We start from the raw sequence: 14,059 nt of genomic DNA, 5'->3' as shown, positions 1-14,059 counted from the left end.
TCCATTTTATTGGCATAGAGCTGCTGGTAGTAGTCTCTTATGATCCTTTGTATTTCAGTGTTGTCTGTTGTGATCTCTCCATTTTCATTTCTAATTTTGTTAATTTGGTTCTTCTCTCTTTGTTTCTTAATGAGTCTTGCTAATGGTTTGTCAATTTTGTTTATTTTTTCAAAAAACCAGCTTTTAGCTTTGTTGATTTTTGCTATGGTCTCTTTAGTTTCTTTTGCATTTATTTCTGCCCTGATTTTTAAGATTTCTTTCCTTCTGCTAACCCTGGGGTTCTTCATTTCTTCCTTCTCTAATTGCTTTAGGTGTAGAGTTAGGTTATTTATTTGGCTTTTTTCTTGTTTCTTGATGTAAGCCTGTAATGCTATGAACTTTCCCCTTAGCACTGCTTTTACAGTGTCCCATAGGTTTTGGGTTGTTGTGTTTTCATTTTCATTCATTTCTATACATATTTTGATTTCTTTTTTGATTTCTTCTATGATTTGTTGGTTATTCAGAAGCGTGTTATTTAGCCTCCATATGTTTGAAGTTTTAACAATTTTTTTCCTGTAATTGAGATCTAATCTTACTGCACTGTGGTCAGAAAAGATGACTGGAATGATTTCAATTTTTTTGAATTTTCCAAGACCAGATTTATGGCCCAGGATGTGATCTATTCTGGAGAAGGTTCCGTGTGCACTTGAGAAAAAGGTGAAGTTGATTGTTTTGGGGTGAAATGTCCTATAGATATCAATTAGGTCTAGCTGGTCCATTGTGTCATTTAAAGCTTGTGTTTCCTTGTTAATTTTCTGTTTAGTTGATCTATCCATAGTTGTGAGTGGGGTATTAAAGTCTCCCACTATTATTGTGTTACTATTAATTTCCTCTTTCATACTCGTTAGCGTTTGCCGTACATATTGTGGTGCTCCTATGTTGGGTGCATATATATTTACAATTGTTATATCTTCTTCTTTGATTGATCCTTTGATCATTATGTAGTGTCCTTCTTTGTCTCTTTTCACATCCTTTATTTGAAAGTCTATTTTATCTGATATGAGTATTGCGACTCCTGCTTTCTTTTGGTCTCCGTTTGCATGAAATATTTTTTTCCAGCCCTTCACTTTTAGTCTGTATGTGTCTCTTGTTTTGAGGTGGGTCTCTTGTAGACAGCATATATAGGGGTCTTGTTTTTGTATCCATTCAGCCAATCTTTGTCTTTTGGTTGGGGCATTCAACCCATTTACATTTAGGGTAATTATTGATAGGTGTGGTCCCGTTGCCATTTACTTTGTTGTTTTGGGTTCACGTTTATACAACCTTTCTGTATTTCCTGTCTAGAGAAGATCCTTTAGCATTTGTTGAAGAGCTGGTTTGGTGGTGCTGAATTCTCTCAGCTTTTGCTTATCTGTAAAGCTTTTGAATTCTCCTTCATATCTGAATGAGATCCTTGCTGGATACAGTAATCTAGGTTGTAGGTTATTCTCTTTCATTACTTTCAGTACGTCCTGCCATTCCCTTCTGGCCTAGAGGGTTTCTATTGATAGATCAGCTGTTATCCTTATGGGAATCCCTTTGTGTGTTATTTGTTGTTTCTCCCTTGCTGCTTTTAATATTTGTTCTTTGTGTTTGATCTTTGTTAATTTGATTAATATGTGTCTTGGGGTGTTTCGCCTTGGCTTTATCCTGTTTGGGACTCTCTGGGTTTCTTGGATTTGGGTGGCTATTTCCTTCCCCATTTTAGGGAAGTTTTCAGCTATTATCTCCTCGAGTATTTTCTCATGGCCTTTCTTTTTGTCTTCTTCTTCTGGAACTCCTATGATTCGAATGTTGGGGGGTTTCACAGTGTCCCAGAGGTCCCTGAGGTTGTCCTCATTTCTTTTGATCCTTTTTTCTTTTTTCCTCTCTGCTTCATTTATTTCCACCATTTTATCTTCTACCTCACTTATCCTATCTTCTGCCTCCGTTATTCTACTCTTGGTTCCCTCCAAAGTGTTTTTGATCTCATTCATTGCATTACTCATTTTTTTTTTTTTTTTGCATTACTCATTTTTAATTGACTCTTTTTTATTTCTTCTAGGTCTTTATTAAACAGTTCTTGAATCTTTTCAACCTTTGTTTCCAGGCTATTTATCTGTAACTCCATTTTGTTTTCAAGATTTTGGATCATTTTTATTATCATTATTCTAAATTCTTTTTCAGGTAGATTCCCTATCTCCTCCCCTTTTGTTTGACTTGGTGGGCATTTTTCATGTTCCTTTACCTGTTGGGTATTTCTTTGCCTTTTCATCTTGTTTAGATTGCTGTATCTGGAGTGGGCTTTCTGTATTCTGGAGGTCTGTGGTTCCTTTTTATTGTGGAGGATTAACCCAGTGGGTGGGGTTAGACAATTGGCTTGTCAAGATTTCCTGGTTAGGGGAGCTTGCGTCAGTGTTCTGGTGCGTGGAACTTGATTTCTTCTCTTTGGAGAGCAATGGAGTGCCCAGTAATGAGTTTTGAGATGGGTCTATGTGTTAGGTGTGTCCTTGGGCAGCCTGTATGTTGATGTTCAGGGCTATGTTCCTGCGTTGCTGGAGAATTTGCGTGGTATGTCTTGCTCTAAAACTTATTGGCTCTTGGGTGGTGGTTGGTTTCAGTGTAGGTATGGAGGCTTTTGGACGGTCACTTATTACTTAAAGTTCCATGTAGTCAGGAGTTTTCTGGTGTTCTCAGGTTTTGGGCTTAAGTCTCCTGCCTCTGGATTTCAGTTTTATTCTTCCTGTAGTCTCAGGACTTCTCCAACTATACAGCCCTCCTTTCGAAGACAATGGGCTGCTTCTCTGGGCGCCCGATGACCTCAGCTAGCGATCCGAAGTTGTTTTGCGAAGTTTGCTCTGCGTTCAGTTATTCTTTTGATGAATTTGTAGGAGAGAAAGTGGTCTCCCCGTCCTACTCCTCCGCCATCTTGGCTCCTCCCCCCGAAAAACGACTTTTTTAAAAAATGCTAAAGTGAAAGTGAAGTCGCTCAGTCGTGTCCGACTCTTTGCGACCCCATGGACTGCAGCCTACCGGGCTCCTCCGTCCATGGGATTCTCCAGGCAAGAATACCGGAGTGGGTTGCCATTTCCTTCTCCAGGTAACACATGAAATAATGTGTGTGTGCCCTGGGTTTGCATTTCACTTGAGTCTCTATGAAGTAGGTACAATTATCATTCTTGTGTACACTCGCAGAAATTGAGGACACAGAAGTGCAGTGATCTGCACAAGGGCATCCAACCTGTAAGTGTGGGGCCCGGGGACTGCAAACACAGACTGCCCCTCAATGAACATGGATTGAACAGACAGATGAGTGGATGGATAGATGGATGTAGAATGAAAAAAATAATAAGCGGGTGAATGTGTTGGTATAGGTGGCTGCAGAAAATGAGCTGATGCCTGAAGCTATGAATAATAGCTCATTTTCCCCCTGGTGTCTGCCAGGAGGGCAGGAATCAGGAATTTGAATGATGTTGACAGGTAACCAGAAACCCATCCCCAATCTCACCTCACCCCCTGCCCTTTAGGCCTCCTGCTGCTGCCTGAAATTCCACAGTTCCCAGTTCATTTCTTCAGGGTAAGCACTGCCCTCATCCAACCCACTTTTAAATCTCAGATCCCATGGGAATAGCCTCTCTGCCATCTGAATAGCCTGTGGGAGTAACTGCATCAGATGACCACCACCCCCTCCCACCACAGGGGGAAGGTAGCGATGGGAAGGGGGTGTCAGGGGAAGCCCCTTGAGCTGGGAGGATGTGGGTGTCTCCCCTCCCCAGCTCTGCCATCTCAAGGCCAGCCTCATCCTTCCGGTGGAGATTGGGGAATGGAAACAGCCAGCCTTGCTGGGAACCAACTGGCTTGCAGCCCCTCCCTCTGCTCTCAGCTTTTCTGCTGCCAGAAGCCGGGTGTCACACTGTGTTATCACGGCAGGAGTCACATGGAAACTCACCCCTGCTTGGCATCCACTTCGGGCAAGAATGCTTTCCCACCCTGCCTCGTGGGAAAGTTCTCCAGGCCAGCCCCAAGAACGGCTTCCAATCTCCCTGAAGGGCACCCTCGAGTCCCTGAGGCTCAGTTTCCCCATCTATCAAATAAGGAACATAACCTGCCCCATCTATCTCTCTCGAGTAATTGGTATTTGTTTTCAATGGGGGGGGGGGGAACACCTCATTTAAATTGGTGGTCATTGTTCTAATTACTCTTATATTTAAGTAAAATGAGCTTACTTTTCATAAAACCTTAGGAAGAGGTCACATTTTCCTTCTCCTGTTTTTTAGGTGAGGCGTCATGGGCACAAAAGTACCAAAGCCTTGATGTGGGGAGGACAGACCTCTTTCTGGACACTGACAGCCTGCCTAGCCCTTCTCGAAGTCCTCCTGCAGGGCCAGCTGAGTTTCCTTCATCCTTGCTTCTCTCCTCCTGCCCTTCCTGCCTAGCAGCACCAACGTCTGCTTCTCCCTGACCCCTGGATATTCCATGGACCTCTGAAAACACTCTCCACTTCCCACCCCCATATCCCTGCCCAGTGGCGGCTACCCTGTCCCTCACTCCCTGCCCCCCAGCCTCCAAGGAGAGGTCAGCACATCCTCACCTTCTTCTGTGGCCACCATCTCCCTTCGAAGATGATGTGGACGTGATGCAGTGCTCAGGAAAGTGTGGATCCAGATGTGGCTAAGCGCCCGGAACAGGGCTAGGAGTGACTGATCATGCGAGAGCACGATGCTGTATCTGCACCCCAGGAGCCAGCTGCTCCTGGCATGGCCAGAAGTGTCCAGAGCTGCCCCACAGTGGGAAGCTGTGAAGAAGGGCCCCGGCATTACCCCCAGAAGCTCAAAGGGGCATACCTTCCCTCTAAATGAGAAGAAACGCCAAGGTTCAGTTAATCATCCCGGAGTTCAGTGTCAAAGGAGACTGGATGTGATTTGGCGTTTTTATTTAAGTATAGTATCCCTTTCTTGTTGGTGTGTCTCAGGGTGATTACTAATAAGTTGTGCTATTATTTTAATATTGTGTGAAATAATTTTGTTTCATTGTTCTAACAGTGGGTTTTGTGAACCTTGTTAGAAGTTTGATGTTTCTGTTGATGACATTTGGGGAACATACAACCCTAGGCCTCTGCATTCAGACTCAGGAACCACCTTTCCTGGGTACAAGCCAATGCTGAGCAGGAAACCCCACGCCTAAAACTCCAGGCTTATAAATGCAGATCAGTGCAGAGCGGCAGGAAATAAAAAGAAGCTAAAACAGGCACCCTGGGGCCTGGGAGTAGGGCAAGGAAGGAGGGACAGAGGAAGCCCCCGGGGAAATGCTGAGAGGGACAGGGCCTGGAGGGACTTTCATGGGCAGGTAGGGTGCTCAGGGCCCACTTGGAGCGATACAGACTGGGACCTGGGACCCTTTGCTTCAGGGCTTGTACCTGAACACAAGTCTCTCCCAGCAACAAATTACAAAGAAACTATGATGGACTAAAAGTAGCTGTGTGCATGTGCAGGCAAAGAATGGACAAAAAAGACACAAAAAGACCAAACAAGCAAACAAAACCCAGCTGCTACTCTGAGGAGCCTGAAGCAAAAACAGGGGGTCGGGAATAAAAAGCAAGTTACTGCCCATGAGCATGCCCCCTGCATTCAGCACCAACCAAAGGGATGGGCAAACTCCCTAAGCCACTCCTTTGGTCCAACCCTTGGACACACTCCTATCCTCACCCCATATGAGGAACCAGCTCATCCTCCCTCAGCGAGCAAGCAAGGGAACCTGTTATTTGTTCTCACTCCCCCCTGCTGTAGGAGGGGCCCCAGTAAAGCCTTGCCTGAGTTTCTTTCCTGGCCTCTGATCAATTAAGAGATTGACTGATTAAGGAAAGCCAGGAACCCTGGTTGGTGGCAGGAGGAGAGGTGTCCCCATGTGCTGGGGACATAGGAAGGAAGAAGTGAGGGTCAGACGGGCTTGGTGGAGGGACAGACAGAATCCAGCCAGGCCAGAGCTCAGGCAATTGAGGTGTAAGCACAGGGTATGCCTGGCTTGTTGAGACACGCAAGGCAGAGGCCGTAAAGGAAAAGAATGACCTATTTAACTACATTACAGTGAAAAAGGTGTCTATCAAAAAAATGACATTTTTAAAAGCAAGCAGATAAGCCACAGAGAGATATGTATGCCTATGTCTGCCGAATGATTGGTATCTAAGTACTCTCAAGAATGCTTACAAGGCCTTCCCTGGCGGTCCAATGGTTAAGACTCTGTGCTTCCAGTGCAGGGGACACGGGTTCGACCCCTGGTCAGGGAAGTTCCACGTGCTGCGTGGCACAGCCCCAAAAAAGAATGCCTACAAATACATTGGAGGAAAACAGACTACCCAAGCAAAAGAACATGCAAGTGACTGCAACAGGCATTTTGGAGAAAAGAAAACCTGAGTGGCTAATAAACGTATGAAGAGGTATTCGGTGTCGTTACTAATCATGCTATCCTATGATTACAGCTAAAGAAATCAATTGAAACCATAGTTCAGTACCATGTCTCAAAAAATAAGAAGTCTGACACTAGGAAGTCTTGACGAGCATGCGGAGAACTAGGAACTCCCACGCCAGGCTGTGCCCTCACCTGGGAGGGTAGCTTGGCAAAGCCCAGTGCAGTTAGTTGAAGACGCACAGACCCCCAGCACGTAGCTCTGCCCCTGAATGGCTGAGAATCGCTTGCCATGCCTCTTACCCACAGGTAGCGTCCATGCCCTGAAGTCTTGGTGGCTCCGGGGCCACGGCAGTCAATGAGTTCAGTGGAGGTGAGGCTAGGTGACACAGGAGGCCACATGGCTTCTGCCCTACTGGCCAGGACACTCATTCCTGAAAATTTGAGCCACTAGGTAAGTATTCTGAAGATCCTAAGACCTCCACGCTGGAGAGACCAGAGAGATGCTCCATCGTCCAGTCATCCCCCGCCAAACCACCATCCAGGCCAACACAGAGGGTTCCCATGGGTGACCCCCATCAGTGCACGGGCAACAGAAGTCCCTTCCACAGCCCTGCCCCGAATTCCTGACACACCACATCTGATGAAACGGTTGTTCGTGTAAAGTCACTACATTTGGGGGTTTGTTTTGCAGCCACAGATAACTGGAACCATATCCAATGGAAATCTGTGCACGTGTGCACCAAAAGATATGCACGAGGGTGTTTATTCTACCACAGTTTGCCAAAAGCAAACCATTGGAAACAACCCAAATCCTCATAAGAAAGAAGTAGATTTTCCAAGTCACAGTCTAGACGTCCAATGGCACGACGGCACTTCAGCAGTGAGGAAGAACGCAGAGAGCTACGTGCGTCAACGCGGACCCTCTCAAAACAACGTTGGGCACAAAAGCATGTTGCAGAAGGATGTGGACAGCTTGGTAGCATTTATATAAAGCTCGAAGTTATGCAAAACAGTACAATATTTTGTTGACGGATACTTATCTCTATAGCAAAAATACGACCACATGCAAGGGAATGAAAAGCAACAAATTCATTATGGTGGAGATGGGAGGGGGAGGGGCCCACCAGGAGCTTCCAGATTCCCTGTTGTTTTATTTCTTTAAAGAAAATTTGAAATAAATAAGAAAATATGTTCGCCTGTGACAAAGCTTAGAAGTGGAAACTCCAGGGAGAAGTTGGGGATCTGTAAGAACCGCTAGGATCCTGGCACCCAGCTCTGCACACCCCACCCCTGGGCTGGGCCCACATTAACCCCTTAATTGCTGGTGGTGGAGATGTCTTGGGAGGCAGGTGGAAGGAGCAAGTTTGAGAACTCAGGAGAACAGCTCATTTCCCAACCTGTCTGAATATATTTTAACAACAGGGCCACCTCAGCTGAACACAAGCCTGGGGTCCGTGAGTGTTAATTATATTCATGACAATTGATGACTTTTCTGCCTGTTTGGAATGCTTCATACTTAGGGCTTCCCTGGTGGCTCAGTGGTAAAGAATCTGCCTGCAATGCGGGAAACCCGGGTTTGATCCCTGGGTCGGGAAGATCCCCTGGAGAAGGGAATGGCTACCCACTCCAGAATTCTTGCCTGGAGGATTCCATGGACAAAGGAGCGTGGTCATCTATAGTCCAAGGGATCGCAAAGAGTCAGACATGACTGAGCAACTCACACAACGGCAACATACCTCTGATTAAAGGATACAGGCAGGAAGAGAGCTGACTATCACGGGAGCGGAGGAGAGGAGAGGCAGGGCCCCTGGCCATAGTAGAAACGAGAATGTGACCAGAAGTAACCACCCTCCTTTGTAACCACCCTCCTTCGTAACCACCCCATCTCCCACCTCTGGTCTCTTGCAGCCACACTCCTGCACAGGACTTCACTTTCTCATTCATTTCTCAAACACCGAGGCCGTCCTGAGTGCCCAGCCCTGGGAACACAGGAAGGGACGGAAGAACGTCCCTGATCTCAATCGCCTACAGCTCAGTCAGGGGACACACCTGTGGGCAGACACCTGGTCAAAGGGACAAAGAGCCCACAGGGCGATTGGTGAAGACAGGGCAAAGCTGAATAGAGCACAAAGGGGCGTCCGCAGAAGGCCTCCCCGGGACACCTACCATCTAAAAGAGGAGGGGTCGGCAGAGCCAGTTGCCTGTGAGCTAGCCGGCCGGCTGTGGACTCTGGTTGGCATTGGCCAGAGACTTTCAGGTGAATTCCTCCTACTCTTGAGTGCCTAGCAGGGGGAGAGGGGGCTGGATGTCCTCAAGGGGACTGGATGCAGCCCGTGGTCCTGCTTTCAGGCAAGCGGGGAGGTCCTTCGGGGAGGGCACTGCTCCCAGCTGACACTGTGGTACAAAGTGCCCACCGCCTGCGGAGCTGTACCTGGCAGGGCAGGGGCCGGGAGGCAGGAGTTCAGAGCTGCGTAGCTCAGAGCTGTGGCCACCAAACGATCCTGATGTCAAGGCCTAGAGGTTTGGAAGGGCCTTTGGGGTCACCCAGAGCATCTCCCCTCAGCCCTGCAGTCAGGTCTGTACTGTCGTAGCAGTGGGCTGTGGGCACAGCTGTAGGCCTCTCCACACCGGTCCAGCCTCAGACCAGGAGGCGGACTTCATCTAAGGGGAGCAGGGTCCTCACCTGGGGCCTGGAGGGTTTGGGGAGAGGAGGAGAGGGATGTGGCAGAAACTGCCTCTCCTCCCTCTTGTCCCTGAATATCCTGGATTTGGGTCCAGATGAATTCATGGCTCTGCTCCCATTAGACCTCATCACTTCTAACCCCCATGCATGCATGCATACACACACACACACACACACACACACACACACACACACACCCCAGCCTCCCTGCCTCCTCACAGAGCCCTGGCCACTCAGGCTCCACTTAGCAGCTACAGCAGGCTGTCTTCTTATTTCATTTTGTTTTTCATCATTTTTATTCTTCAGGTGCGGGTATGGAGACCTGAGTTTAATTTCAACCCTCAGTAAAGCTCATGTGGATGTACTTCATTTTGTCTTATTTCCCTTTTTTTCCCAAGCCCCTCCCACTCCCCTCTTGTACCCCACAAGCATTGACCCAATAGATTTGATATACAGCCTTGAATGTGCCTAAAAAGTAAAATGCGTAGTGGAATTATCTGGGTCCATATGTGTTGTTCATAGACACGAATGTTGTAATACAGAAATTCTCAAAGTGTGGTTCAGGTTGACATACTTTTCATGACAATACTAACATACTCTTGGTCTTTTTCATCTCGCTCTCTCCTGAATGTACACTGGGGTTCTCCAGAGCTTACAGGATGAGCTATATCACAACAGAATGAATCCAGAAGCAGATATGAGAATCCGGCTGTCTTTTATGCAGGCGGATGTTCAAAAGATTTACAAAAATGTTAAACAATGTCACTCCTCACTGTATTTTTTACTTTGGAAAATAAAACTGTTTTTCATGAAATATTTATATACACGGACATTTGTTTTTTAATGACTCCACACATTGTTTTAAATTTTAAGTTTCTGTATGATAAATGCAGGTAGATATAACACATATAGACAAAAACTCTTTGGAATCTTCAAAGCTTTTTAAGAGAACCTAAGATGAAAGTTTGAGAATCGCTAGAATAACATGATCAATTTCCTTCTGTCTCTGCTCTTCTGGGCTTGGCGTATGACTCAAGGCTCCTCCTTGTTCTGTAAATACATCTTATCCATTACTCTGAAGAAAACATTCATTTGCATGGTACCCAGGCCCTCAGAATGTACAGCCAGGTCACTGGCAACTTCTAGCCTCCATAACCAATACCTCTGTGAACATTCTCCTTCAGGGTCCTGTTTGAAGCATCTTCTGGGATACAAACCCAGGAGTGGAATTCTGAGCCAAAAAACATGTGCCTATTTAACTAAAATAAAGAATATCTTCCAGACTAGCTATACCTGTTAACATCCTACACTCAGCAGTATACAGAGTCTGTATCTCCCTACAGCTTGTCCACACCTGGCATTCATCACCCACACCTCTAATCTGCCACTCTGATGGGCATGAATGATGACTCCTTGTGTTGATTTTCATCTCACCCATTATCGGTGAGCTGGAGCATCTCTTCACATCTGCTTCAATCATTCGAGAATTCTCTTCTGAGGATTGCCTATTCATAGCCCTCGCCCATTTTTCTGTTGGGTTTTCTATCTTTATCTTGTTGATTTGGAATTATTTAAATAGTCTCTATCAGCTCCACTCAAAATGGGGACCCACTGCCTACCTAAGAAACGTTGGTAAAATCGAAGCACACTTCTTCCATCAAAAAATTCTTGCTATGCAGTATTTACTATAGTCAAGGTATGGAAACAGCCTAAATGTCCATTGACAGATGAATGGATAAAGAAAGTGTGGTACAAATGTACAACAGAATATTACTCAGCCATAAAAAGATTGAAATAATGCCATCTGCAGCAACGTGGATGGACCTAGAGATTATCATACTCAGTGAAGTGAGTCAGAAAGAGAAAGACAAATGCCATATGTTATCACTTACGTGTGGACTCTAGGATATGACACAAGTGAACCCATCTGCAAAACAGAACAGAAACACACTCGAGACACAGAGAACAGAGTTGCGGTTGCAAAGGGGGCGGGGTGAGGGAGGGAAGGACTAGGAGTTTGGGATTAGCAAATGCAAACTGCAATATTGCATATAAGATGGATAAACAAGGTCTTATTGTATAGCACAGGGAACTGTATTCAATATCCCATGATAAACCATTATGGAAAAGAATATGAAAAATAATACGTTCATACACCTATGTATGTATGTATAACTGAGCCACTTTGCTATGAGGTGGAAATTAACACATCGTAAATCAACTATAATTCAATAAAAAATTGTTTAAAGAAATTCTTGCTATAAAACAAACATCTCAGCTCATCTAAGCAGTGTGCTTGGGGACCATAATTGATTGATATTCTGATGCAAGTTCATCACTTACAGACCTGCACACACTTTGAATTCAGCAAGTCTAGATATGAATTCTGTGTTGATTTTCCTAACCTACCATGTACCTTTGATACTCTTTGTGAATATAAATCTTAAATTTTGATATTGTCATCTTTTCTCTTTTGGCCTTGTGGCTTGTGCTTTTTAGGTCTTGTTTTTAAAAGTCCTTATCATTTGAACTCAAATTAAATATGACATAAAATTATTAAGAAATAATTATGAATTTTGTTCAGTGTGACCCTGGTACTGTGGTTATAATTTTTTAAGTCTATATGTTAGAGATGAATATTTAAGTACTTATAGGGGTGAAAGGGCTTCCCTGGAGGCTCAGATAGTAAAGAATATACCTGAAATGCAGAAGAGCCAGCTTCAATCTCTGTATCAGAAAGATCCCCAGGAGAAGAGAATGGCAACCCACTCCAGTATTCTTGCCAAGAGAGTTCCATGGACAGAAGAGCCTGGGAGTGTACAGTCCGTGGGGATGCTAAGAGTCGGACACAACTAAGCGACAAGCATTTTCATGGGTGAAATAATATGATGTCTTGGGTTTGCTTTAAAATACAACTTCCAGCCACGCTGAACCAGCTCAGGGTTTTTTGCCATGCCACATCCCCTTATCTTCCTCTGCTGGGTCAGCTATGGTGGCCGTGAAGACTCTGAACCCCAAGGTCGAGGTGGCTCTAGCCCAGGCGGCATTGGCGGTCAACCTCAGCGCGGCCTGGGACTGCAGGACGTGCTGAGGACCAACTTGGGGCCCAACACACCATGAAGATGCTTGTTTCTGGTGCTGGAGACATCAAACTCACTAAAGATGGAAATGTGCTGCTTCATGAAATGCAAATTCAACACCCAACAGCCTCCTTCATAGCCAAAGTAGCAACAGCCCAGGATGACATAACTGGTCATGGGACCACTTCCAATGTCCTCATCATTGGAGGGCTGCTGAAGCAGGTGGATCTCTACATTTCTGAAGGTCTTCATTCCAGAATAATTACAGAAGGATTTGAAGCTGCAAAGGAAAAGGCACTTCAGTTTTTGGAACAAGTCAAAGTAAGCAAAGAGATGGACAGGGAAACACTTATAGAAGTGGCCAGAACATCTCTACGTACTAAAGTTCATGCTGAACTTGCTGATGTCTTAACAGAGGCCGTAGTGGACTCCATTTTGGCCATTAAAAAACAAGGTGAACCTATTGACCTCTTCATGGTTGAGATCATGGAGATGAAACATAAATCTGAAACAGATACAAGTTTAACCAGAGGTCCTGTTTTTGACCATGGGACACAGCATCCTGATATGAAGAAGAGAGAAGATGCATACATCCTCACATGAACGTGTCATTAGAATATGAAAAAACAAGTGAATTCTGGCTTTTTTTTACAAGACTACAGAGGAGAGAGAGAAATTAGTGAAAGCTGAAAGGAAATTCATCGAAGAGAGAGTTAAAAAAAATAATCGACCTGAAAAAGAAAGTCTGTGGTGATTCAGGTAAAGGATTTGTTGTTATTAATCAAAAGGGAATTGATCCATTTTCCTTAGATGCTCGTGCCAAAGAAGGCATAACAGCTCTGCGCAGAGCTAAAAGGAGAAACATAGAAAGGCTGACTCTTGCTTGTGGTGGGGTAGCCCTAAATTCTCTTGATGACCTAAATCCTGATTGTTTGGGACATGCAGGACTTGTCTATGAATATACATTGGGAGAAGAGAAGTTCACCTTTATTGAGAAATGTAACAATCCTCGCTGTGTCACATTATTGATCAAAGGACACACATACTCAAATCAAAGATGCAATAAGAGATGGCTTCAGGGCTGTTAAAAACGCTATTGATGATGGCTGTGTAGTCCCAGGTGCTGGCACAGTGGAAGTGGCAACGGCAGAAGCCCCCGTTAAACACAAGCCCAGTGGAAAGGGCAGGGCCCAGCTTGGAGTCCAAGCATTTGCTGATGCGTTGCTCATTATTCCCAAGGTTCTTGCTCAGAACTCTGGTTTTGACCTTCAGGAAACACTGAAGTTCAAGCAGAACATTCAGAATCCGGTCAGCTTATGGGTGTGGACTTGAACACTGGTGAACCAATGGTAGCATCAGAAGCAAGCATTTGGGATAACTATTGTGTAAAGAAACAGCTTCTTCACTCCTGCACTGTGATTTCCACCAACATTCTCCTGGTTGATGAGATCATGAGAGCTGGAATGCCTTCTCTAAAAGGTTGAATTGAAGCTTCCCTTGTATCTGAATCCTGAAGACTACAGAGTGATCCTAATAATATAGCTGGGGAATTTTGGTCCAAGCTCCAAATGATCTTCAAAGGATTTTCTTTTCCCATATTAAAAAAGGAGAGAACACTGGCACCTATTCAGATTCTGAAGTTCTGAAATTTTAATTACGGCGTTTTTAAAATTGCACTGCAGTGTCCACATATAGCAGGTCATACTTATCCAGTAAACAGGACATTTTGCTTTACCCTCAGTGATATAAAAATATTAGATAAGCATATGTTATCTACCTTGTTGTTAAATATTCCTTGAAAAACAAACAAAAATAAAATACAACAACAAAACAAAGTGGATGAAACAAGATTGTTCAGAGATCTTAGAACAGCAACCCTTTACCAACCTAGATG

At 44.9% G+C, this 14,059-nt stretch overlaps 1 pseudogene; it reads left to right on the top strand.

The window, feature by feature from the left end:
- Positions 1–12,074: 12,074 nt before the first annotated feature.
- Positions 12,075–13,714, top strand: LOC122688448 (annotated as a pseudogene).
- The last annotated feature ends 345 nt before the right edge of the window (positions 13,715–14,059 follow it).

The sequence above is a fragment of the Cervus elaphus genome, chromosome 33 (genome assembly GCF_910594005.1).
Source record: "Cervus elaphus chromosome 33, mCerEla1.1, whole genome shotgun sequence".
Lineage (NCBI taxonomy): Eukaryota > Metazoa > Chordata > Mammalia > Artiodactyla > Cervidae > Cervus > Cervus elaphus.
This window is presented reverse-complemented; position numbering and strand designations above follow the sequence as displayed.